This window comes from Ciconia boyciana, chromosome 11 (assembly GCF_034638445.1).
Source record: "Ciconia boyciana chromosome 11, ASM3463844v1, whole genome shotgun sequence".
Lineage (NCBI taxonomy): Eukaryota > Metazoa > Chordata > Aves > Ciconiiformes > Ciconiidae > Ciconia > Ciconia boyciana.
In genome coordinates, this window is record NC_132944.1 from 322,972 (window position 1) to 347,948 (window position 24,977).

Genomic DNA, 24,977 nt, shown 5'->3' on the forward strand with positions numbered 1-24,977 from the left:
TGAAAATGAGACTCTTTCAGCTCTCCTTTCTGTCCTTTTAGTTGTACACCACAGTTGATTTGGCTTATCTTTGCACACTTTTCTGTGTAGATGTGAAGGAAAGTTATAGTAATCCTAGTGAACCATAGGTATCATAGTAAAAAGTCCATGCTTGAAATAAACATCAGAATCTTTTATGCTCTTGTTGCAATATTATGTGTTGTCAATATTATGTGTTGTAAAAAAGGGAAAAAATGCCCTTGTAAGACCAGCGCACACCACCGATGAGAATTATCTTTTTCCTTTCATTTCTATTTGCTGTCCCTTTCACTTTCCAAAGCAACTCAAATCAATCCTGGGGAAAAGGGGACTTTTTTATTTAATAAATCAAAATTGAATATAAATAACGCTTTGCAATTATGAGTGTTTAAATTCCAAATTTTTTAGGCTAATCACTTTCAGAAACAAACAAGAGATTGAATTTATATCGCCTGCAGTTGTTATTGGAAAGGTATGCCTAGAGATTGCTAAATGAAGTCAGTCCCAGTGCAATTATGATCACTCAAGCATACTTTCAACGTATCGTGCCAAATTAGGTAGATTTGAGCAATTTGACTTCCTGTAACAAATCTCTAGGGCACTTTTGAGAAAGTACAGACTGTTTACAAACACTCTCAGGTTTCATGAGTACCTCAGCGCAACAGCAGTCCGAGCAGCGCACAGGCACACGCCTGTCAAACTCTGACGGCACGGGCTTCTCATGCCACATGTGCTGGAGAAAGACCTCACTCTCGAGGTTTTGTTATCCTTTATTTGCAATTTAAAAACTGAAAGGCCACCAAAGTTTTAATTACCTTGGACTCGGTCTTTTGAAAACCAAAATGCTACAGTCTGTCAAATGTAAATATTGTCGGCTTTCTGTGTTTGGCTTTCATTTTTTCTTTGAATTATTTTTTTGGTACAGAGTTGAACTTTTTTCCTCCCTCTAGCACAAAAAAGCAGAGATTGTGTATCTGGACTATATAGGATGGAGGTATAACAGTTTAGCTAATGCTTCTGAAGAACTGCTGTTGCCCTGTTCCCGATCCAATGTAGATGGTCAGTACTTCTGAAAGCACAAGTTCCAGCAGATCCTTAGCTGACAGCAGAGGTCTCAAAACCAGCGCAGCCATTTTAAGACATATATTTCCCACTGAAAACAGACAAAACTTCCTAAAAAGATAAAACTGAATCTTGCAGAATGTACTAAAATTGCTCCAATATCACGATTACCAGCTTTGTAGAGTACCGTTCTTCCTGAGCCAGGGATCGAGTTGCTGTAATGCAGTTAGTGAACAGCACATTTTTTTCATGTTCAACGACAATAATGTAATGACAATAATTGTAATTTGTCAACAGTAATGACAATAGTTTCTGTTTCAGGGCCTTGGGCCCAATTCTGCACCTGTGCCCAAGTAGCGCTTACTCCAGCAGTAAGTGTTGGTGGGCCTGAAGGCTTGAAGGCATAGGGTTACTCTCTAGGTAGGCATGCGTTGAAGTGCTTGCCTGCTTGCCACGGCCAATGTGCCCTGCACCTTGAAGGACTGAGCTCTAAAGAGACGTTAAAGTGCTTACTCTTCCCCTAAGCATTTTAATTTCAAAAACTAAGTCTTTTTAATAATCATGTTGTTCAGCACAGCACTACTGCAGCCCCACCAACGTAATCACGCTGAGCTTCTGCTACTGCCCTGTTCATCACCAAGTTGCAGTAAAATCCTTCAGGTGCTAGTTTGTATAAATGAAGTCAAAAGGCACTGCTTTGAACAGTGCTTCTTTTGTGGGGAGGGAGAAGGAGGGTGGGCGGGTGGGTCAAGAACAGCCAAAAAGAGTGAAATGTTTTTAAGTCCTTCCAAACTGCTGCACACACTTTCCCTCACACGGGTCCGTCGTGGGAGTGGAATCCCATTAGACTTCAGCACTTTGCAATAGTTGCTTTTCTGCAGGTCACTGTAAAAAGTAACCAGCGGTCCTGTGTGTAATGCTGAAGGCTGGAAGCGGCACCGCTGTGCAGCGTGCTGACATCCTGCTGCAGCACCAAACCCCATCAGGCTGGTGACTTCTGCGCCTCTCCTGCGCTTTTCTTGGCATACGTAAAGAAAAGGAGGGGTGAGAGAGTTGCCACAGTCATCCCATCATGGGAACTCGTTGTTCATCTGCTTATAATACCTCTCACTGTTATAAATGAGAGCTAAAATCTCACTGAAATGCCCTGGCAGCTGTTTTTTTCCTCAGTTCTGTTTAACAGCTGGAACATCTTGGGCTGGTGGAGAAAATGGGGTCTCCTCATTTCAATTCTTTTCTGTCTTGGCCTTTCCTGGATCAATCTCTTCTTCTCTTTTGCAATTTGTTCGTGTCGCTGGGTTTTGTGCACTCCAGTTTTCTCTCAGCTGCACCCATCCTTCCCGTGGGATACGTAGCCCCTGTTCTGAGGTCTGCGATTCTGCTGCTGCTGGGGTGTGTGCTTTGGGCCAGCTTTTCTCTTCCCACTTCAAGGCAGACAATCAGCTGTTCCTCAAGAAAATGTAAACTAAATAAAATATCTTTGGCCTCCGGTCTGGGGTGCTGCACTACAGATGTGCAGTATGTGAGGTGTCGTCGTGGACCCAGGAGGTTGAATATATGGAGCTGAAGAAATGCTGAAGAAACGCACACACCCTGGAAAAGGATTCATGTCCTGTTTTCCAGTCTGATACTGTGCTTATAGGATCAGAAAGACACATTGTTTTAAATTGGCTAGTTTAAAGTTTATGGTTGTTTGGGGTTTGTTGGGTATTTTTAGACCCTGAAGACAGAACCTGCCTCCCCTTCTGTAACCCAGGTGGGTTACAGCGTGCGGCATCTTTGCCCTGTGGGCATGGGCATCTGGGTTTTCATTAGGCTACTGCATTAATTAAAAGCTTCTCCTGTCTAACGTGTGTGTGGTCCTGAGCGAGCTGTGCTAGAGGCCTGGCATGTCCAAGTTTGTTGATCAATTAAAAGCTAATTATACAATCAAAGGTTTTTCATTCAGAAAGATAGCTGAGGCTGACATTTTAGAGCTGCAGACCAAAATGAGCTACTTTGAGCTGGCTTCGAGGAGGGGGCTGGTCAAGTATTGCCAAAACAGCACATTTCCCACTGACTTCAGCTGGGAATCCGAACTTTAGAGTGATTGCCTGAGCATGGGGGAGAATAGCTAGAGCCAGGTTATTTGTGGGTGTAGCAGCAGCCGTGTCTCCCAGCTGCATGTGCACTGGCTTAAATGTATTTTCTGTGTATTAACATGGGTGCTGGTTGGTGCCAGGAGCGAATGGCAGTATGGGTTCTCCTCCCACGACTAAGAAGTGGAGCTGCAGTCCCGGTGCGGGTGCAGCACAGGGACCCGTCCCAGCACTCGAGGACGGCCCCATCATCCGTGTCTTGGCTGGCAGGAGGGGCTGTGCTCGCAGGCTGGCCTTTGAGACCAAATTGGATATGCCATGGGTCATAATCCAAGGTTGAACAGCAGTGGATGGTTAAAATTTTGCTCACTGTAGTTTAAGCTTTGCAGCAAATTGGCAATAAAGAACAAACTTTATAGAATTCTTAAATATATGTGATTACGGCTCCTGCACTGTGCAAAATAGCGATGAGGAAACCTAAGAGAAAGGGACCATAAAACAAGGGATATGCCAAGGTGATTTTTCACACTTCTGTGATAATTCCTTACGTTGCGAACAATGCCAGACAAGGCAGGCAGGACTGTTGTGTTCCTGTTCGAAGTGCAAAACCACTTTATGGTTTAGATCTGGAACTTTTTCTGTTTGTGAATTTCCTCATTATAAAGAAGAAAATAAACTTAGCATGTTATGAAAAGATATTCATTGTATAGCGCATAAACTAGATACATTAATGTTTCGCAAGATAATTGCTATGCATTGGATTGGAGCTTTTGCATCTACTGTATGAGCATTTAATTTGCAGCATCATTGCTCACTTGCACTGTTTGGTCCTGTGATGAGAAACATTATGTTTTAGCAACAATAGAGTAAGTTTTCTGCAAGAGCTGGCCATCTATCATTGTTTTTTTCCTTTTCTTTTTTTAATATTTGAGGATTTCATAAGAGCCACTAGTTGAAGAGTAGCCTGAGTATCCTTAAGAATGATCACAGTGTCACTGTGACACTATTTCCTACTGGTAGCTTGCAGCTTTGCCCCTCACGTCTTGTATCTCTCTGGGGCTCCTAAGCTTCAGCTCAAGTTTAGTACACTGTGTATGGTAAATAAACACTAACAGATAACATCTCAAGTTATTTCCAACTTTGAACATTTTTCCAAGAAACACAAAGGTCAAGTGGAATGAAATTGTTTTTAAAAACAAACAGGCCAACAAGGAAAAGAATTAATTGCAGGTTTGAAATAACATAATGACGTCGGAAAATAGCAAACTGGATTTGTAGCTTGAAATCTTATTTCAAATGATTTATGTTCGTCATATTTCTGCTTGTAAACAGAGATTAGAGAATAAACTTAATAAATCTCCCACTAAGGCATAGAAAAGCACATGTGCATTGCTAATGTTTTAAAGGTCCCAGTTAAAGCTCTAGATTTCGCTAACAAGCAGACACATTTTTTTGTAATGAAAGACGAGTAGAAAATACTTTCCTGTGAATTAATGAGCTAATTTTTGGATTACACTCACAGCTGTTACTACATGGGCTGGCTTTGGTCATTATAATATGTTCTGATAGTCCCCCTAGTAACAAGTAAAGCGGTCTCACAAGCTAGGAACAGTTCAAAGCTTTTGATTACACGCTGGTCCTTGAAGCTCCCAGTCACCCACTCTTTAAGATGCATGCTCTCCATCTGCGAGAGCATCCGCATGACAGAAGCTTGCGAGAAGGCCTGCTTGAGCAATGCTTTCAAGATGTCAGTAATCAGCTAACAGCAGACATTCAGAGCAACTATTACAGCCCTCGCCATCCAGGTTTGGGGATTTCTGTGTTCCTTCAGGAATGATCAAACTTAATCTCAGTAATATAGAGCACAGCCTCTCCAAAAGAGATCCAGGCTTGTCATGTGTCACACTGTTTTCTCAAGCCAAAAATAAATATTTTTTTTTTCCTTCAACTTCTACGTTTCATCTGCTGAAGCATTTGAAATATAACATGAGCTCCGAACGGCAGTGCCAGTGAACCTAACCTTGCTGCCTTTGCGCAGGCGAGGCTTAAATGGGAATCATCTCCAGAAAGGCCTGAAGCACTGACCTGCCATTACATTAACTTCGCGAACGGTCAGAATTTGTCTTTCTGTTCCAAACTTGACTTCTATGGGCCCTCAGGTCCCCCTCATGCCTTGTGCATTATACACTTTCCATTAACAGATGCCACATGTTAACAGCTTTAATAGAACTTATTAGGTTTAATGGGACGGTGGTAGGGAAGTAGCAAGCAGAATGATGGATAGTTGCAATTCATCCATTAAGAAAGCTTACTTTAAAAGTCTTTGTCGGTGTTTTACCTGTGTTTAAAGCATCTCTAAAGTGATCAATTAGCCAAGAACTTTTAAACAAAATTTAAACCTCAGAGCTGACTTGCAGCCTAACAGAAAGGATGAAAGATAAATGACTTGTAGCGCCCCAGCATTTAAACTAATGTATGTGTGGAGGGTAATTGCATCGGTTTATAGGCTTTCATTTACATAAAAAGGAAATCAGTGCTTGACATGTAACAAAGTTATGTGAGAAATAACCATAATTTGCTGTACTGCGCACTAATAAAACTCTGTTTGTTTAAAATGGTTTCTTCATGAGACGGTTGTTTTCACAAACTGATAAGCAAAGGAAAATACTTTATGATCTGTTTTTTTTTTCTTGTTCACTCCAAATGCTGTGTATGCTGCAGTGAATTTTACAGTAAAATACTCTGGGCTTATACATTTCATAAATCAAATAAAAATAAAGTGGCTAGTAATCTACCTTGCAACCAACTTTCTTCACTGTGAGATTATAGGGAAAAGGATCTTGTTACTGTATTTGAATGTAAAGCACCGTCCATTTTTTTTTAACTGTACAACTGGTTATCAAATTGAACTCTGTCTTTGTATTTCAGATTTTTAAAATGACATTTTAAAAACATTTGCCTGGGTTCTTTCTGGTGTTATTTGGAGGTATTGTCGGAGATGGGTAAATGTGCAATAATTCAGCTGCCTGTTGTCCAGTGAACTTGAATCGTCATGAGCTACTCTCATTACAGGCTATAACCCAAGAGGCAAAGCAAAACACGTTCTCACTACTGCCATAACACTGTGCCCCATTGCCAGCAGACAGGTTCTGTAAGAAAATTATTTCAGGGTTGGCCCATGATCCCTGATCCTTCTTCATCTTTTTTGCTTTTTACCTAAGTTGTTGTTTTGGGCAAACACGTGTATCCATCTGTTCATGCACTGCACGCTTCTGGCATGCTGCAAGAGGAAAACCTGGTCTTAGTGAGAGGCAACGCTAGTGCAAATTTAGGCAATACATGATTTGGCCACTTTGAGGAAACAGTACCTTTAGGTAGAGCATCAAAAGTAGAAATGACCTTAGCTTGCGTTTCACTCATCCAATTCAGCCTTCTCCTAAAATGTTGGGGACATTCAGAGGAAGAGTTTTGCACAGTCACATTCCAGTTATGTGGTTTCAGTACACTGACAGCAAAAGCACTGGCGCAGCAGAGTTTAAGACTAATTCCTCAGATTTCTTCTTGAAAATAATTTTTATCTCTTATTTATCTGAAAAGGTGCAATTGTTACTCTGGGTAAGAATGATTCTGTTTTATTTAAATCACAGAATATGAGTAAGGGTTTATTTATATCCAGGCAGTTCCTTAAATGGGAAACAATGCACTGGTGTTTGTTCTAATGCATTATTAATTTCAGTCTGCTGGATTTCTGTTCTTCTACAGTATGAACCTATTGTCGAGAAACAGCAGAATTTTGTATACATTTAAATATATACAGATTTCCAAAGTTTGAAATTATATGATTTGTGCTCTTTGCAATATATTTACCCAGAAAGGTTTGGCTCAGATGGAGCATCTGGTTTTCAGCGTGTTCCTAGTTTTAAACTCAGTTACGGTTTTGACATAAGAAGACCAAGTGACAGAAGGTCACATATTGAGCCTCTGACTCAGCTGGAATGGAGAACCAAGATCTTTCTGACTGCATGCCTTTCGCTCGACGTGCTGCAGAGCAGCTCGAGTGCCCGTAGAGGAGAGGTTGCTTGTGCAGGTCACCCTGGGGAGATCAGCAGGACAGTTCGTGCTGGTAGCAGGTCACCGATAACAGCGAGCCCTAATCGGAGAATAGCGCTCCAACCCCAGGTGTCTTTTGGGGTGGAAAATGGCAATACCTTCTCTGTTCATAGATTTTCTGTTTGTAACCCAGATCCTAGCCAGTCTTAGGTGGGACGTAGGCATGGCATTCATTTCCCTTTGTATTATGAGAAGTGCAAAGATTCTGGTGGCTCCTGGTGGACAACAGTACAGGAGCATATGAAGTGAGTGATGGAGACATGGTGGTCTTTGTGACCTTCCTATATAGAAAAGGACATGTATTAATGGATGGAAAAAGCATTGGGAGCTTCTAAGGGTTTTGTAGAGTGATTTTCTGTGTGTGTATCTTTATGGGTTTGGTGCAGGAAGAGGGAAGACTTGTTCAACAGACAGTCTAGTCTGTTGTCTGTAGACTAGATCTGAAGAGTGGTTGTAAGAAAATCTACGTCCAGGTGATTGAATCAAATATAGTAACTGCTTTTTCATTTCAGTTTTATAGGGGAGACCAGTATGCTGGGACAGCTCTTCAGCTCTGTAAGTGCAACTTCCCTTCACATGAATGCAAATGTACAGATTTAAGCAGGTTTGGGCTCTGAACATTTATTCTTTAGCTATGTTTCAGCTAGAAATTTGTATAATAAAATCATACTAGTTTCCCAAAGCAAGCCATATTGCTTCTATGCCATATCTGCAAACAATTAGTCAAAAATGGTCCTTATTTGAACAGTAATCGTCTTAATCTTCCTATGCTAGAAAATTCCTAAACCTTGAGCCAATATTGTGACAGTTAGTTTATTATTTGATAACACAGGCATTCTGTATAACAACATTGCTCTGGATGCGGAGTGTCCTTTAATCAAGTGCAGGGCTGGAAACAGATATCGTAGACGCATCAGGCTCGTAAGTGATAGGAAGTCATCAACACTGATTTGCTCCACAGAAAGCACACAGTCAATGTAAGTGTCTCTTTTTTTCCTCTAGAAACTACCTAGAGTGCCCATAGCAGCGCTCGGAGGAGCTTGCCCTTGCCCTGCCACTTCCTTTCTCCCCTTCTTTCCCTCTTTGAATGGGAGCAGATTTCCATAGTGCCTGATTAAGGTAAGGTTTACATTTGCTTCTAGAATTACTAGAAACAGAGATGGTCCTTTAGGAAATGCACATGTGGACATGACAGCTATGTGTTAATTTTTGGTGCAGACCATGAAGTAAATTTGATATGACTCTGAAATAAAGCACAATCATTGGGCCAATTAGCTTCTTCCCCACTATTTTGTCTTCCCTAAAATTTGTTCTCACCTCCCAGCCACTGAGGAGTTTTAGGTAGATGCTGTTTCTTGACTATGGTGCTGATGATCATTTCTCAGCTAACAGCTTTGCTCTGCCTAAAGGTGTTAAACCTTGCAAGACTGATGACCTGTTCTCCTGCAGAAAATGGGATCCTTGCACACCTCGGAGCCTGACCATCTGAGCGAAAAAATGGCTGCAGTGTGAATGAGGGCCAGCTTTTGCATTCATTAACAGCTTTGTAAGCTGGTCAAAATTGTTGTAAGTTTGCTTTTCTTCTTTTAAAACAACAGTAAGCATTTCAAATTAATGCACAGTATTGTTGATGTAAATTCTACCAAGAGCATGTCAACATATGCAATATTGTCCTTTAATGATACCTCGTGGTGTGTGATATGCTTGAGATGTATTGGGAATGGCTTCCCTGAATTTATCAACAGCACATCTCCAGGCTTCGCAGTGAGGGGGGCAGGAGCTGCGATGACCATCCTCAGGGAAGAAGAGGAAACCAAGGCCTGAATGAATGCAGCATTGCTTCTGCAGGACTCAGCTGTGACAATGCTACTGGCAGATTCTCAGCTTCTCACAGGGAGCCTGAGATGCTCCAACTGCTGTTTCTCAGCAGCCGCTGGAGCCAGCAGCGATGCTGAGAGTGTCCGTACTGTTGCTCTGTTCCTCCTTTTCATTTTGGCATGAGTTTCTCAGCTCTTTTCCCTTTTGGGTGGACACATCCAGCCGTTGTTTGCCAGGGGGGATTGGCCCTGTGGTGCCCGGGAGCTGTGCCAGGTAGGACTGTGCTGAGCCAGGGCGGACGCATGGATTTAGGGACCCCGGCTCATCACTGACCTACTCAGGGGAAGGTGGCTTCTGGTTCAAGCTGTGTCTCAAATGGTCTTGAGCTTTGTCAGAAGTGCTCAGGCTGTGGCTGAACAAACTGACTCGTGCGCTCAGCCAGCAAAGGTTTCTTGTGTGTAAGCTGGTGTGTGAGCTATCCCGCCAGGTTTTGGCGGACCTATTCAGGGTGTAAAATGAAACACTTGCTGAGGGTTTTTTTCTCGTCAAAGGTCTTAGGGTTAAAACAATTCAGCGAACAAGTGCTAAGAGAAAAGAACCACAAACTTAGTGTTAATCATCCTTTCTTGAAGCGCCGTATCAAATCTGGTACTGCGACCAATATAGCACAGTGGAAATCCTTAAATGTTGGATACGAACACTGATGGTCCGAACAAGCATCATCAACCCTAATGTCTGCAGCCTTTGGGACGTGCACAGCCTTTCTGCACATCCTGAGCTTGGTTAGCATGGAGAAGGTGGGACCCGCACCCAGCGATTCCAGATGGCACAGTACTGTACTGACATGGAAATTGTTCCTTTGCTTTTTACAGACCTGGAAATTCCTGCTGATGAATTAAGTTTTGGGGTTTAGGACATACCCACAGACACATTCTCTAATAACTGACAACTAACACACAGTATTTTATACTCATTCGGAAACTGGTATTCTGTAGCTTTCACAGCAGTGTCTAAAAAAAATTATTCTCTGCTAAGATCCCTCATAAATTTCTATAGCACATTTATGTTCCAAATCTGCATTTAATTTAGGTTTAATAAGACATTTATAGTATAGTGTATTCACTAAATACTAAATGATTATTAAAACCTGTGGAGGATTAACAACCTCATAACTCATACTGGAGATACCTACATCAGGTCTTAACTTGCTTGTAGATACACCACCGCTGCTGAGCTGGGCTGAGACCCTTAAACCAACACCTTCCCTCCCAAAAGAGGGGCCCTGCACCGTGCACATAATTTCCCTTTCTGCCCTGGACCAGAAGAGCCGATGTGACGGCCAACCTCCAGTGAAACAATGCAAGTTTTACCACTCAGTTGCAGAGAGCCAAGATTTCATCCTCCAAATTGTCTCATTTTTTTCAAGGCACGTTGCAAGATTGTTTTAGTTTTAAAGGAAACGGCCCAGACTGGTGCTATAATACTGATATGATTGTGATTGATAGTTGTTTAAAAGAAACATGTTCTGTGTTTTGTACCTCTGTAAGGTCTGGAGGATGGGCAGTGCGGGGCAGAAATATCAGGGATCGTGTGGACCTCTGGACTGCAGCATGGTCTCTGTGGTGAGAGCTTGCCGGGAAGCTTCAGCCACCTCTCTGGAGATTACATATGACATTACCTATATTTATAAATGAAGAGAATACTGGAAATCTGTTAAATGATGTAGGATACACCTGTAGCTGTTTCAAACCAATGACCCATTCTACTCTTTGTTTCTCCTCGTGCTTGGTGAGCAACTGTTGGACTTGCTTTGCTTCTGCCGGAGGGTGCTCAAGGGTCTGGAATGGCCCTTGGTATGTTAAGACAAGCAAAATTATTATAAGTAAATTATATGGATCTGCCATGTCAGGCATGGATACAGGGTCTTGTGTCCCTGTGGGCAAGCAGGACAAATACAGGGCAGTGCTGGACTTCCCCAGGGAGGGTGGGTGATGGGGAGCAGGACCAGGAGCACCCTGCCAACACGTGGCCATGGTTCTCCTTGATAACAGGAGAATGCATGTGGCCTGGCCCTTCAGCAGGGGGGATTTAATAATTTTTATAGTCCTTAACTGAAATCTTTATGATACAGCCAAGCTGAGCTGGTTGTCCCAAGTGACAGTCAGCGGGCATGACTGTAGGATCAGCATCAAGGCTGTGGCTGGAATATGCACGTTTGGTGTTAAAACTTCATTTTTTAAGGGTTTGCATTGAAACACGAGAATATTTTCCCAAGTTGGAGTAGATTTCTTCAACCCACAAGTATTGTCTAATAGGAAAATGAAACGGACAGTACGTTTTTGTCTACGTATTTTGCACGCTACCGCATCAGCTGCACTCCTGTTTTAACCAATCTGCAATACAACAGACAAAACATGAGAAGTATTAGACAAAATAACAGAGGGAAAACTTAAATTTCCTTGTCAAAATATCTGTTTATGCAAGCCTGACAACATCTCCTGGCGTGTGGCATGAAAAATGGGGATTATTTCTCTGGGCGCTGAAGAGGGGACACTGCGTCAGTCGATCAGATCTGTCCGGACATGCCGAACTCTGCCCCGCAGCCCGATAACATCAGGTCATTTAATCCTGCGAAATTCCTGCTAACAAGTCAGCAACAGGAAGCCGCTGAAGTGTAGAAGAAAGAGCGATAGCATCATCTCACACTGTTCATGAAATAATAATACTTTTTTTTTTTATGTGACCTAGGCACTAAGTAGCATTTCCCCAGCCAAGCTGGAAGATAAACCCTTTATTCAACAACTAGAAAAAGTGCTTAAATCATTCATAAAATATTACCCAGGTTTGACAATTTTTTCTAGTAGTACCGTTGATATCCTCAACAATGGTGTTTCTGCAGTTAAAAAAGGAGCATTTGAGAAGAGGGTGGATATATAATTTTTGAAAGCATTAACAGCAGTTCAATGTGATCCTCTCACGCTGTCTGTCCTGAACTCGTAACCGCATCGGTGTATTTCCTGAGTTACCAAAGCCTCTGTCCTGCCTGGGAGTGCGGGTTGTGCTGTATGAGCTAGGCGCATATTTACGAGGTTGTAGCTTGGCTGGGATTCACAACAGACCAGAGGGACGGGCTGTGCTCGAAGCCACGCACAGAGCAGACCCGGGGCCACGCAGGCAGCATGGGGGGGACAGGGACCTGGGAAGGAAGGGGGTCACAGCCTTTGGGCACAATGGGCATCCCTGCGGGGTATGCAACCAGACTGAGGCTCTTTGGCCCACCCATCCCCTCCATAAAGCTGCTCAAGTGTCTGCTACTTCTTGCGATCCAGGGAAGCTGGCACCATCTGATGAGCACCGCGGAGGGGGCAAGCAGTGAGGTTCACCTCCTAGCTCAGCCATGGGCTCCTGCGATGAGCTTGGCTGGGTGCTTAGCTGTCCTGTCCTTTACTGATACAGCTGTAAAACTGCACTTTATTTTTATGGTTTTATGAGGATCTTGTGGTGTAAAGGATCATGTCTGAAGCTAAAAATAACCAGAAGCCAAAAGCCAGGCAGTGCCATACTGGAGCAGGCTCAGCACATCCGTGTGCAGGAACCCCACAGCATTTGATCCTTGCCCAACTGAATGCTTAATTGAAATGTTAAGTAGGCAATTAAAATACTACTGTTGGCAGATATGCAACTATTGGTAAGAAAGTGGGTACCAGAAAACTGAATTTGGGGTGAAAGCCTGGGACGGATGGGTGATGGACTCAGTGCTGCTGATGACGGGCTGAAGCAGAGCTGCTGTCGCATGGCTGCCGTGTGAAGGCCAAGCAGGCAGCGGGTTTTCGGTTCCACTGCCTGCTTTGTGGCTGGGTTGACACCCAAACCAGAATTTTGTCTGCTGTGAATCACAGTTCAAAGTTGCACCCATAAAGAAATTGTAAGCATGTTTTCATTTCAGACCATTGGAAATAACCTGATCAGCTGTAACTAAAGCTTGGGGTCCCTTCCCAGGCAGTGAACGCGAGTAATTCAATAGACTCATCACAATGAGCTTGGGTGAAGAACTAATATTAAATAAATCCTTTTCGTTATCAAGTCTTTCTAGCCCATTGGGATTTATTGAGGCATTCAACTTTCATCACTGTCTATGGTTTCTGAAATGTCATTCTTGGTTTTTCTGTCAACTGTTCTTGAACCCCTGGACAGGGGAAGGAAGGCTACGAGGAGGCATCTTTTACCCTGTTGAGGTTTTTCTTCTCCTTTAAAGAAAGAGAGAATTACCATTGTGTAATATGCCCGAACAAGGAAGTCTGGGGGCTCGGGACAAGCCGGTTCAGCCAGTTAACAACAGATTGCTTTCATTGCTTCAGCATGTCAGTGATTACTCTAATGCTGCGCTCTGGTGGGGGCTGGATGATGATGGCGAGTGCCTGAAAACTGGCCCCCAATTCATTATTCTCCACAAGCGCAAAGGTCAAGCGCCCGCGCCCCCGTCATTGGGCACCTTACGCAAAGTGCACGTACTGGGAGGAGCCCCTGACATCTTTGATTTTTCCCACACACAAACTGTTGGTACAAGATGTAACCTGGGAGTGGAAGGGCCGTGGACAGGATGATTGGGGACAGCTGCTCCCCAGAGGCCTCCAACGGCAGAGCCAGAGCACTAAATACCCTCCGCTTTCCATGGCCTCGGGACAGGAGAGGTGTCAGGCTACAAAGAGGCACAGATGGAAGTGAATAGGATTAAGCAGTGCTGATTAACTATAAGTATTTTTTCAGTAAGGTAATGGCACTTAAAAAAAAAAAAAGGGAGGTATGTCCTCACCAGCTTCTTCCATCCACCATCTGAGGATGACCAAGGCTGCGCCTGAGATGGGTCACCCGTGTCTGCAGGCTCATCCCTGCTGAACTGTGACTTGGCTTTGAAGAAAATGGGTTGTGAAGCAACCCTCCCTGCCCTGCCTCTGCTACTTTAATGATTGATAGAAGACACGGTCCTTTGTACAGAGAGATCTCAAACCCACTTGAGTTAGCAGTGATGGCTCTAGTAGGTTTTGGATCAAGTCTATGCAGTGCAAGAGCTTTTCCACCCTTTTAACTAAAGTGCATGGGCATTTTTTCATTTCTTCTGCAGGTAGAGGTGATTCCAGCAGGTGTTCCTTGCTTCCCTGTTAGCTCTCCTCTGACAGTAAAGGCCGTGTGTGGATAAATCCTGGCAACCTCTAAGTGGAAAAACTTTTTGTTTACCGCACAGGGTTCTCCCAATTTAGTTTCTTTTATCAAATCTCGGATATAATAAAGAGGGATGAAGAATAAACATAGCTTTTACTTGATTGTCTTCTGATGTAAATGGATGACGTTCAATTTTTTTATAATCAGGTACTTTGACACTGTAATAGCAGCTCTTAAATCTGAGGAGGCGGAAAGGTACACTTGAAAGAATGGTATGAAGAATCCGTAATGTTGTGATCAGAGATCTATGGAAGAGATTCCTGATGTGCACAATAACTGAGCTGGTTTCTGATGTTTTCATTAATCTGTATCACATAATGGACTTTGGATCAGACCGACAGTTAAATTTAATTAATCTAGAATGCATGTTTTCTATTGTCTCGTCTATGTTATTTGTCTCTCCTCTCAACAGCTTCCTCTGTGCTCATGAAGCTCTGCAATGCTCCGGCTGTCAGCAAAATCTGATATCAAAGTGGTGATGCCGTATCTTGTTAAAATTCTATAGTTTATGTCAATTCTCCCCACCCCTTTAAATAACCAGTTAGATCAGAATCAGCCTACACAGTGTTTTAATTTTCCTCTCAGTTTACAAAGGCACCCGTGCAGGGAGATCTTGTGCTTTCGCACCCGGAGTAACTGGGAGCAGCAAGGAGCTCTGGACGAGGCTCCCACGCTGCAGGTCAGTTATACGCTACCCAGTTGCTTCTGCTGCTATCAAAACCTTCCTCGCACTTCACCATATACTTAAAGGTTGCATAAAGAAGGCTGAGCTAATCTGAAAGAGGAGGAATTTCCAACTCCATTAACTTTACTGTAACCTGAGAAAACTCTTTCCAAATTGTTTGTGGGCAAATTGCTCTTGCTAATGGCTGGAGCGGAGCTGGCCATATTGCCTTTCCTACCGCCGCCAACCCCCCGCCTATTCACGTGGCCCTCACTTTGCAGCCCTTATTCTTTCTAATCGCATGATAAAGAGGAGCCAGAGTAGTGTTGCTAGTGAGATATTGAAACTTCTGCAAGAAATGGGTTGGCTTTAACCAGGGTTTTCTCCTGTGAATTCAGCGTTTCTGTGCCCCGGACAGTGAAGTTCTACTTAGCAATAGGATACTTGTAGTTTGATAAAATGTAGATTGGTTAAAAAAATAATACCAAAACACTGCAAACACACAGATGCTGTTGTGCTAGCATGCCACTAAAATATCGGTGAACTATTCTCTCGGCCATTTTTCCAACACTACCAATTTGTGCTGATGATTTTGGGGATGAAGTATTTAGTTAATGGGAATTCAGTTACGAGCACATTTATCCTGCCCTCACCAGCAAACAGACATCAACCAATAATGACAACCCGTCTGTTCTCCTCTGTGCAAGAATACGTGACCCACCGAGGCGCGTCCCCACGCAACGCTGGACGCTGCCGGGGCACTGGCGGATGGGCAGCACCGGCCGCTCTGCTCCTTCGGCTGCTCCTTTCTGGTCACGGCTTAGTTCGTCTGCCTCATGGTCAAAGAAGGTGGGACGTACTTATTGCTTTCCAAATGCTTTCTTTTTTAATTATTGATTTTGTGTTGACAAGGAAAGTACAAGTTTGTAACCAGGTAATCAACCCTTTTTTTTGGCATACATAGAAACAGCTAACCAAGTAAAACTGCAGTTTTTTAACTGAGGAAATACAAGTTCATTTGTATCCTACAATTCCACTGGCAGTGACGGGGTGCTGGCTCTGCTGGCGCTCTGTGAAGGATGACAGTGGTGTGAATCTCCTGCCTCTATTTCCCAACATGATATCCTGGCATGGGTGACGTTGCATTACTCTCATTACACGGTAATATTATGGTTTTCAAATAAAATGCTTACACAGAAAATGAGTTGCTCCCTAGGGGATGTGAATGTGTGATGAGAGAAACTTTCAAGAGGAGGAGAAGAGTGCTGTTTTCATGAACTCAAGTGCTGCACTTGTGAGTGTGTAATAGGGGCTGGTTTGATTCTGCATTTGTGCATGAAGTTGAAAAGAGAGCAGAGCTTTCACCCTGAAACTGTTCAGCCACCACAGAAACTTGGTTTCCTCCAAGTTCCGCTTTGTTAGGCACTAGGAAGCAACAGTCTGCTCCTGTAATGCTGAAAAACAAGCACAGAAAATCTCAGTTGGCGTAATTATCATCAAAGCCCTGCGTATCTGGCTTTGCTACATTCCAGCTGGAAGGAAGTAAAAATGAGGAGTTTTGTTTAAAATACACGTCATGGGTGTAGCATGGAGGGAACATGCCTGAACAGAAACTGGGAGAAAAACAGCTCACGCTCACGTCTTCTGGGGAGGCTGGGCACAGGTTTCAGACTCAAAGTCAGTAACTTTGATCCCATTCCGTAAATAAACATGACAAACTCAGCGAGGCAGCAAGATTACAGACCAAAGACCATTGCAGATGTAGGGGCAGTTACTTTTAAAGTCATAAATGTGGAGGTAGGAATTCGGTCACCAAGTACACTGTTGTCCAAAGCAACGTAGGATTTCCAAACAGTTGTGGTACCAAAGCTGCAGGAAAAATGCAAGACCGCCGTAAAAATCTGGGACTGAAGTACATTCCCCACTGTGTAATGGAACAACTTCCAATTTCTGGTTAAGCCAGGATGAGTTTGTATTTTGTTTCTTTGTACATTCATAAAGTCAATGCACGCAGAATCCCCAAATTACTATGCTATTCCCCAGGAATTAGCAGCCACTCCGCTTGGAAAAAAAAACCATTTCAGTTGGATTAGAAGATAAGATTTCCATCTGGAATTGTGATTATTTTGTCTTTATTGTAAGAGGCCCAATGATAATTTTCCCCTTACTTGAGAAGAGAAAAAGGCCAGCAATTTCCATAGCTCTAACTCTCAAAGTATCTTTCACTTTACCTCCTTATTGGAAATGCCATTCCCCGATCAAGCAGATGATTTTAATGTCGGCTGGATTTTGAAAGGCAACAGTCCAGTCACTGGATCCACACAGCATCTGGGTAGGAGTCAGAGCAAGTGGAGGACTAGAGCAGAGTAATTTAATAGGCATAATAGCAAGATTATTTTTATATCATATTACATAATGCTTATTTATTTATAGACAATTTAAGATCATGAAGTCATGTCTAATACAAAATCTGCTACTTCAGCTGTACAAAACTACATCTTTTATTTATATGGATATATATGGTGGACACATGGATGCCTTACTCCAGGGAAAGGAAACCTCCCACTATGTCTAATTTGTGATAAAGCATTCAGCAGTTCACTAACATGTTTAATTTTGCAGTTTAGAAAACAAAATGTCTCTCATCAGACAGGTCAGGGACTGTTTGGAGCACACTGTTGTAACAATCACAGTTATTTCTCTTGTGGATACTGTAAGACCAGTGGTTAAAGACACTTGGAAAACATTGCTTAGCGGTGGATTTCAGTGAAATATCAGTTTATCTGTCTACGCAGACTCTCCACATTTTGCCTTCCCCTTGCTGAAAGGGTACTGTAGCCACATCAATATACCATGGAAGTATAATTGCCAAGTTTTGAACAAGTCCAAGGTGTGTGTTAGCCTTCAGAAGTTTGAGGACTTTTCTATACCATCTTCAAGTCTTTTAAAGCTGAAAGGTTTTCTTGAACAAGTATTTTTATAACATATTAGCAATTATGAAGATAGCAATCAGCATGAAGAACCTTTCTCACAACAATTTAATTCAGCTGCATCCTTACTTTGGATGGAATTTTAGATAAAGCTGGATTTAAAATAGTCTCCATCATCTTTTTCGATAATCACACCTGCAAAAAAAATCTGTTTGAATCCCCAAATCTGCCATGGCTGTGAATATTTGCTAATTCTTTAGACTTTTATAGACTACAGTGGGAAAGTGTTGCCCCCCCAACATTAAGTCCTGACCTTGCTTCTGCATGCTGTGCTGTGACTTTGCACACCCCGTGTACAAGATGGATGGTATAGAGGAATTCAGAAGTGGTACAATACGGAGTATTTCCATATTGTGTCCTCTTGGACTATGTCAGTGAGGAACAAGGAGGTTTGATTTAGCTCCTTCAGTAGCTTTAACTTCTACCTGCAAATGAACAAAAGACTTGCTTGGAAGCAAGCGTTTATTAAGAGGAGCCCGAGTAACATCTACATGCCCCCAGTACTGTCAGCTTGGATAACTGCAGTACAATCTGGTCCCCAAACTGGCGTGCTGAAAACGAGAACTCGGATGGCATCTCCTTCTGCCTGTTCTGCCCTCGAGGTGCGAGCAGAGCCCGCTCTGAGGGCTGGCTTGGGCTGTGCTCACAGGACTGCTGTTGCCTAAATACATAGCGGGTTGAGGGGGGAATGTTAAAAACGGCAATGCTTTATCCGCTGTCAGAGTACAGAAAAGCTTACTCCTTTCTTTTGACAGAAAAATGTCCTTCTCCTGCCAGCAGTGCCCTTTGCACTGCACGGGTTCATCCCAGCATCACTGAAATGCCACTGGCAGTCAGCACAGACACACAAATTGCATGCAGGGCAGCCTATAAGCTAGGCTAAAGGTAAAACAGAAAACTTTCCAATTCTATGTAATTTGGCACGTTACATGTAGCAAACATGGAAAAAATGGAGGAAAAAAAAAAGAAAAAAAAGGTTTATCTCTGAAGTCATCACGACCCAAGAAGACCCCTATGGTGTCCTACCTTTGCACATCGCGGCAGTGACATATGAGTTGACAATGTCTGCTGAAGGTGAATCCGAAGACATCAGCCATCAGGACTCTGGCATTATGTCTCAAAAGGGCTTTTACTTTGCAGGTGGGGCCTGCGCTTTTCTCTGTAGGTCACAGTGGAGATTACGTTTCAGGTCAGCAGCCTAATGAGGAGTCGCCCTGCCAGGCAAAGGAATGCCATATGGCTTTTTTTCCCTACTTAACACATTATGAAAGCTAGAAGAAACAGCTTTTGGAGCTGTCTTGGACTGTTGAGAGTTCGTGGGGTAAACAGGACTAAACGTGCGATGCAGTTTGTGAACAAATGCTAGTAAAATTAGTTTTGTACCAAGCAATACTGGTTTTCTGCTATTTTAACAGATTCTGACAGCTATTGTTTAGTGTAGCTTGGCAGCATATAAAAAGATTTGTTCTTTAAACAAGACCCCACTTAATTGTTTACCAGCATCTCCTTTTCTGTTTAATATAAGTAGCGGCAGTTTCCGCATTTGTTCTGCCAAAGGAAGAAGGCATTGAAATAATTCGGATGGCTCCGTTGGCCTCCCAGACATTTCCAGGGAGATCAGTCACTCACATACTGGAAGCTCCTTGCCCTGTAAATACGTTGTGATCAAAGGGCTGCAAATCTGGAGCACAGGTGCTGCACGGTGCGGCTGCGGGAAGAACTACCTAAAGTTTGAGAGTGAGAAGAAACCAATCTGGGAAGAATCGGGGATGGGTTTTTGAGGCTGCCTTGAGTTCAGCTGGCAAACACTTGACAAAAATATTAATGTCCAAAAGGCTTAAAAACATAGACAACGTTGTTATTTTTTTCAAATTTTGTCAAAGCTTTTTTGGGGCTCACTCTGCCTTTCTGCGAGTCTGACTGTCTGTTTCCCTCACTTTCTCTTTTTGAGTGGGGGTTGAGAGGTTGGCGAAGGGATAGACTCCAGATGTCAGGGAAAAAAAACCCACCCAGAACTGATCCCAACAGAGCATGTTCTGAATCAATGGTCTCCATAGTCTAACGGCCCGTGGAGCCCAGCTCCATTTAACAAAGGCATTATCTGTGCCAGGAGCGATGCTGCCTCCTGACTGTATTTGTACTACAAGCTTATTCATATTCAGAGGAAGTGCCCTGGGTCGGTGCGTGTTCAGCTAGGTAACCCCAAGGTCAGGTTTAATTGCTCTAAAAGGTGGCACATGGCAATGAATGAGCTCTAATGATTTAGATAGTATCTATTTCACATCAAGAAGTTTCCACTCTGAACAGACCTAATCGAAAGTAATTTGAAAGTTAGGGAAAATAAAAACCATGCCCACAATGACCTAAATACCTATTTCCTTGAATTTTATGCCCTAAATAACCTCATTCCTGGGAAGTTTAATTTTTCCCTTCTGCTAAATATACAATTGCCTGGGAGAAATGATTGGTCGTAATCAAGCTTTTTAAAGCTGCAACTGTTAAAATATTATTGTTCTACTAAGAATTTTGGAGGGGAAAGCAGCCAGTATAGAGGGAGGGAGTGAATATCCCCAGGCTGTCAGAGCTAGTGTCCATGTCAACTCTACTCTTGCAGTACTGCTTTCACATGTTTTTATATATGTGTACGTTTATATACTTATATATTATTTACATATTTATATATTTATATATGTGTGTATATATACACACACGGTGTGTATATATGTATGCTCTGTGTGTGTGTGTGTGTGTGTATGTTTAGGTGTGAGACGTTTCGTATCCTTAGTTTCACCTCCTGCTATCACAAATAAATAATGATTTGCATTTTCAGAGAACAGTGTGATTCTTGCCCAGCCTCACTTGAAGAGGAAGTGACAAACCAAAGGAGAAGGCAACATGCCCGTGCAGATGGTGCCGGTGCGCTGGGCTGTGGCGTGATCAGGACTGGCACAATGTCGCCGTCAGGAGCGAGGTGCTTGTGTCCACCGGGCTCCAAGCCATCATTGTCCCACCATACATATCTTATGCTTCTGCTTTACACTCCCTCCCCAGCCTCTGCACCCTTGCATCTTTAGGCAAAACATGGATTACATGGACTGTGTGGTCAGGAGAGGGCTACCGTATGTCCGCAGCCAGATGGGAAATGTTTGCTGACGAGATGCTGAAGACTTCACAGATGTGTTCAGGTAACCCTGGCAGGTTAGGCGTCTCCGACCCAGACGTGTGCCGGCAGGGTCAGGACAGCTGCCTTTTTTTGCCCAGTGCTTTGTGGCACGTCATATGCAAAGCCATAGAAAGCAGAGGTTTTGCACTGTGTCTGCGCCCTGCACATACTCTATTCACTTGGTCAGGCATTTCCAGGTAAATGTGTGACACACCGATGTTCGACCAAGCCATGTGGTCTGACACTTTTGGACTTTCTGTGTCCTGAGTAATTGTGTGGTGCCTACATTTATGCTGGGAAATCCCAGGCAGAAACATGTTAACCCTCTAGTCCGGCATACAGCCCTGCACCCATAACCGAAGAGGTTGTGGGATTTGGTTTGCTAGCAATTAACATATTGAAGTATTTGTTTGGAAAAGCTAGTGATTTCTTTATGACCTTGAGCCATCAAAGACTAAGTATGCAATTAGTTTTAGCTGCAGCGAGGCATTTAAAGTCAAGCATGTGTTTTAGTGCTTTGATAAATCAGGGCATAGCAGAAACATTTGAAAATAAAAAATATACAGAAAGTTGAGGGGAAAACCACTTCAGCTTGCCTTCATGCCATTTTTACAGGACACTCACATTACGCAGCTCTTTTGCTTGACGACAATATTGTGCACTCCAGTGATGTGATTGCCTGTATGTGGATAAAGCTAGATATGCTCTGCTGTATTGCAATACTGGCAGAGTCCAAGTGGCATTAATCCCCTGTTGTGCTCAGCCCAGAGCTGTGTAATTCAGCATAGGGGAAGCTGAAGGGCTTTGAAGAAGCAGAAACCCAATCTTGTGTTGCCTTCAGGTACAGATGGAACTCTATCTAGTTTAAATTTTAATATCAATTTCAGCAGAGGAAAATTGTAACCATAAAGATGGTTATAACCATATAACCATTATAACCATAAATGGTCTTAGGGGTACAAATAGTACCTTAGAACTTTCCTAAGATAATTTCATGGCTATTCATCTACAAATTAATAGGATTTAGACTTTCAACAATTTGTCCAGAAGGCCCAGCTGTGGGGAAGAAGGTGGTAATGGTTTATGTGCTAAACTAAAAAGACCTTGCAAGTCTCCCCGGGGACACTGAAGATCAAGAAATGGAAAGCACATACAGCATTTTGGCTGGCTTCTGGGGGGAAGCAAAAGGGAATTATACAGTGATTGACTCTATGCACAGAAATGTGCTGTGTGCACCATGGGAAACCAAGACAATCCACTTATTTTAGTGGTAATTAATAATTTTCTTACAGTCTTTTGTCATGTTGAATTTTATACTAGTTGCTATTTCTTCTCACCTGTGCAATGTCTTGGTGCTGTTGCTTATCTCTTTATGGTGTTCCTAATAAAAAGTCTCCCAGGAAGCCCCTTCCTTCAGCTCGTTCTGGGGCGGTGATGGCGGTGCAGCCGGGAGCGGGTCAGGATCCGGCACGGCACGGCTGCAGGCCTGGGGTGGCAGCAGCCACTGAGCTCCAACCCCTTACAGCCTCCCACTGCTTTAGGGAAACAAACACACAAGAAAAATGAACACAACCCCAATGGGTGGAAGACGTTGTCTTGTCTTTACAAAAAGAAAGAGAAATTTAGGGGACAGTTTACGGGACAGAGAGGCAAATGCCCTTGTCTGTCTGAAATTACACTCCCGTGCCTGGATGTCTGTCTTACAGCCTGTGGACCAGTGGTCCCTGGGCGTGGAGGATGCTGTGGGTGGGTGTGGTGTGATCCTGTGACACAAAGGAGTGGAAAATGGGGCCATCCAACCACCCGTCTATGTTAAAATGCCTCTTTCTTTCTTCCTCTCTTACCATCTAGGCATCTTGTTGCAAAACATGGACATTTTAAACTATAATTTGCCTTTGCTGAGCTATTGATCCTGATTGTGCCTGAGATTTGGGAGTTTCCCAAATACAATAAGTGTGTTTACATGCAGTAGTCAGAGAGGAAATTACATGTGAAAGCACTCAATAAGGAGATGGTATTTTGTTGTAATTATACATAAGCCTTGTGTTTACATGGGGTTTTTAAGGAGAATTCAAAGCATATCTCCTTTTTGTGATGCATCAACAAGCATATCAAATGATTGTTCAAAAGGCTTGTGCTTTTTGCAAAAATAGAAACCAAATGGCTGAGTAATTTCCAACAGAAAAAAAACTGCTATAGCAATTCCATGGTCTATTTAGAACTCCTTTATAAAACCTTTTAAATAATAAAACTCTACACTCCCAATTAAAAAAACCTATTGGCCCTGTTGGTTTCATGTTTCTAAACATTATACATTGTAGGGCCATTATATGAACTGCATATTTTCCCCCTCCAAAGATTGCATGTTCCTCTCTTTCTCTTCTGCAGTTGCTGCTCTGGCCTGACCCTCTCCCTGCCGTGGTTATGGGGCACTCCGCGCCCCACATCCATGGCACTGCTTTGGAACCGACTGACTCCCTCTGAAGCAATGTGCTCACGGCACTCAGGCTTTGCTGTGTTTGCTGACTGTCACCGGCCGAGTCTCCTGCCCTTGGCTGAGCTGGTGCCTCTTGTAGATGGTCCCATGGGGGAGCGCTCCTTCTGAACCCAAAAAGCAATTGCTGGAAACCCTTCCTCTGACCTGCTTGTACTGTCTGCTGCACGAGATTTCACTGAACCTACTGGGACCATTCACAGAAACAACTGCCCGATACACAGATGGCGAAAAAAAAGAAGAGAGAAGAAGAGGAGAAGGGAAGGGAAGGGAAGGGAAGGGAAGGGAAGGGAAGGGAAGGGAAGGGAAGAGAAGAGAAGAGAAGAGAAGAGAAGAGAAGAGAAGAGAAGAGAAGAGAAGAGAAGAGAAGAGAAGAGAAGAGAAGAGAAGAGAAGAGAAGAGAAGAGAAGAGAAGAGAAGAGAAGAGAAGAGAAGAGAAGAGAGAAGAGAGAAGAGAGGAGAGGAGAGGAGAGGAGAGGAGAGAGAGAGAGAGAGAGGAGAGGAGAGGAGAGGAGAGGAGAGGAGAGGAGAGGAGAGGAGAGGAGAGGAGAGACAAGAGGAGAGGAGAGGAGAGGAGAGGAGAGGAGAGGAGAGGAGAGGAGAGGAGAGGAGAGGAGAGGAGAGGAGAGGAGAGGAGAGGAGAGGAAAGGAAAAGAAAAGAAAAGAAAAGAAAAGAAAAGAAAAGAAAAGAAAAGAAAAGAAAAGAAAAGAAAAGAAAAGAAAAGAAAAGAAAAGAAAAGAAAAGAAAAGAAAAGAAAAGAAAAGAAAAGAAAAGAAAAGAAAAGAAAAGAAAAGAAAAGAAAAGAAAAGAAAAGAAAAGAAAAGAAAAGAAAAGAAAAGAAAAGAAAAGAAAAGAAAAGAAAAGAAAAGAAAAGAAAAGAAAAGAAAAGAAAAGAAAAGAAAAGAAAAGAAAAGAAAAGAAAAGAAAAGAAAAGAAAAGAAAAGAAAAGAAAAGAAAAGAAAAGAAAAGAAAAGAAAAGAAAAGAAAAGAGAAAAGAAAAGAAAAGAAAGAAAAGAAAAGAAAAGAAAAGAAAAGAAAAGAAAAGAAAAGAAAAGAAAAGAAAAGAAAAGAAAAGAAAAGAAAAGAAAAGAAAAGAAAAGAAAAGAAAAGAAAAGAAAAGAAAAGAAAAAAGGCAAGACATGAAGGTTGTAAACCTTCAGCTAAGCAGGAAAGGTCTCCTTTGGGAAGGAGCGATTGCAAAACAGAGGCTGATGCCAAAGCCATTCAGAGGACTTTTTTTTTTTTGCTTTATATTTCTTTCATGGGGAAATACAAGCTTCCGCAGGCACAGGGTCCCGCTGCAGTGCTGCAGTTTGCTGCAGTCTGCAGTTTGACTGTATCCCTCGGCTGTGTTGCCTG

General features: G+C 42.9%; 1 long non-coding RNA gene across 11 annotated transcripts in view; it reads left to right on the plus strand.

Moving 5' to 3' along the window:
• LOC140658201 (uncharacterized) overlaps window positions 1-23,889 on the plus strand; it is a 65,853-nt gene extending 41,964 nt beyond the window's left edge. Inside the window, exons 2-9 of one of the 11 annotated variants that reach the window (XR_012044636.1) lie at window positions 7,781-7,823; window positions 8,271-8,387; window positions 8,678-8,834; window positions 14,719-14,781; window positions 14,892-14,985; window positions 15,627-15,819; window positions 20,791-21,145; window positions 23,512-23,889. This is a non-coding gene — a long non-coding RNA (uncharacterized lncRNA). Of the gene's footprint in view, window positions 1-7,780; window positions 7,824-8,270; window positions 8,388-8,653; window positions 8,835-14,718; window positions 14,782-14,891; window positions 14,986-15,626; window positions 15,820-20,790; window positions 21,146-23,511 lie in introns of all 11 variants that reach the window. The other 10 variants (XR_012044638.1, XR_012044637.1, XR_012044639.1 and 7 more) reach the window with 10 other exon arrangements.
• The last annotated feature ends 1,088 nt before the right edge of the window (window positions 23,890-24,977 follow it).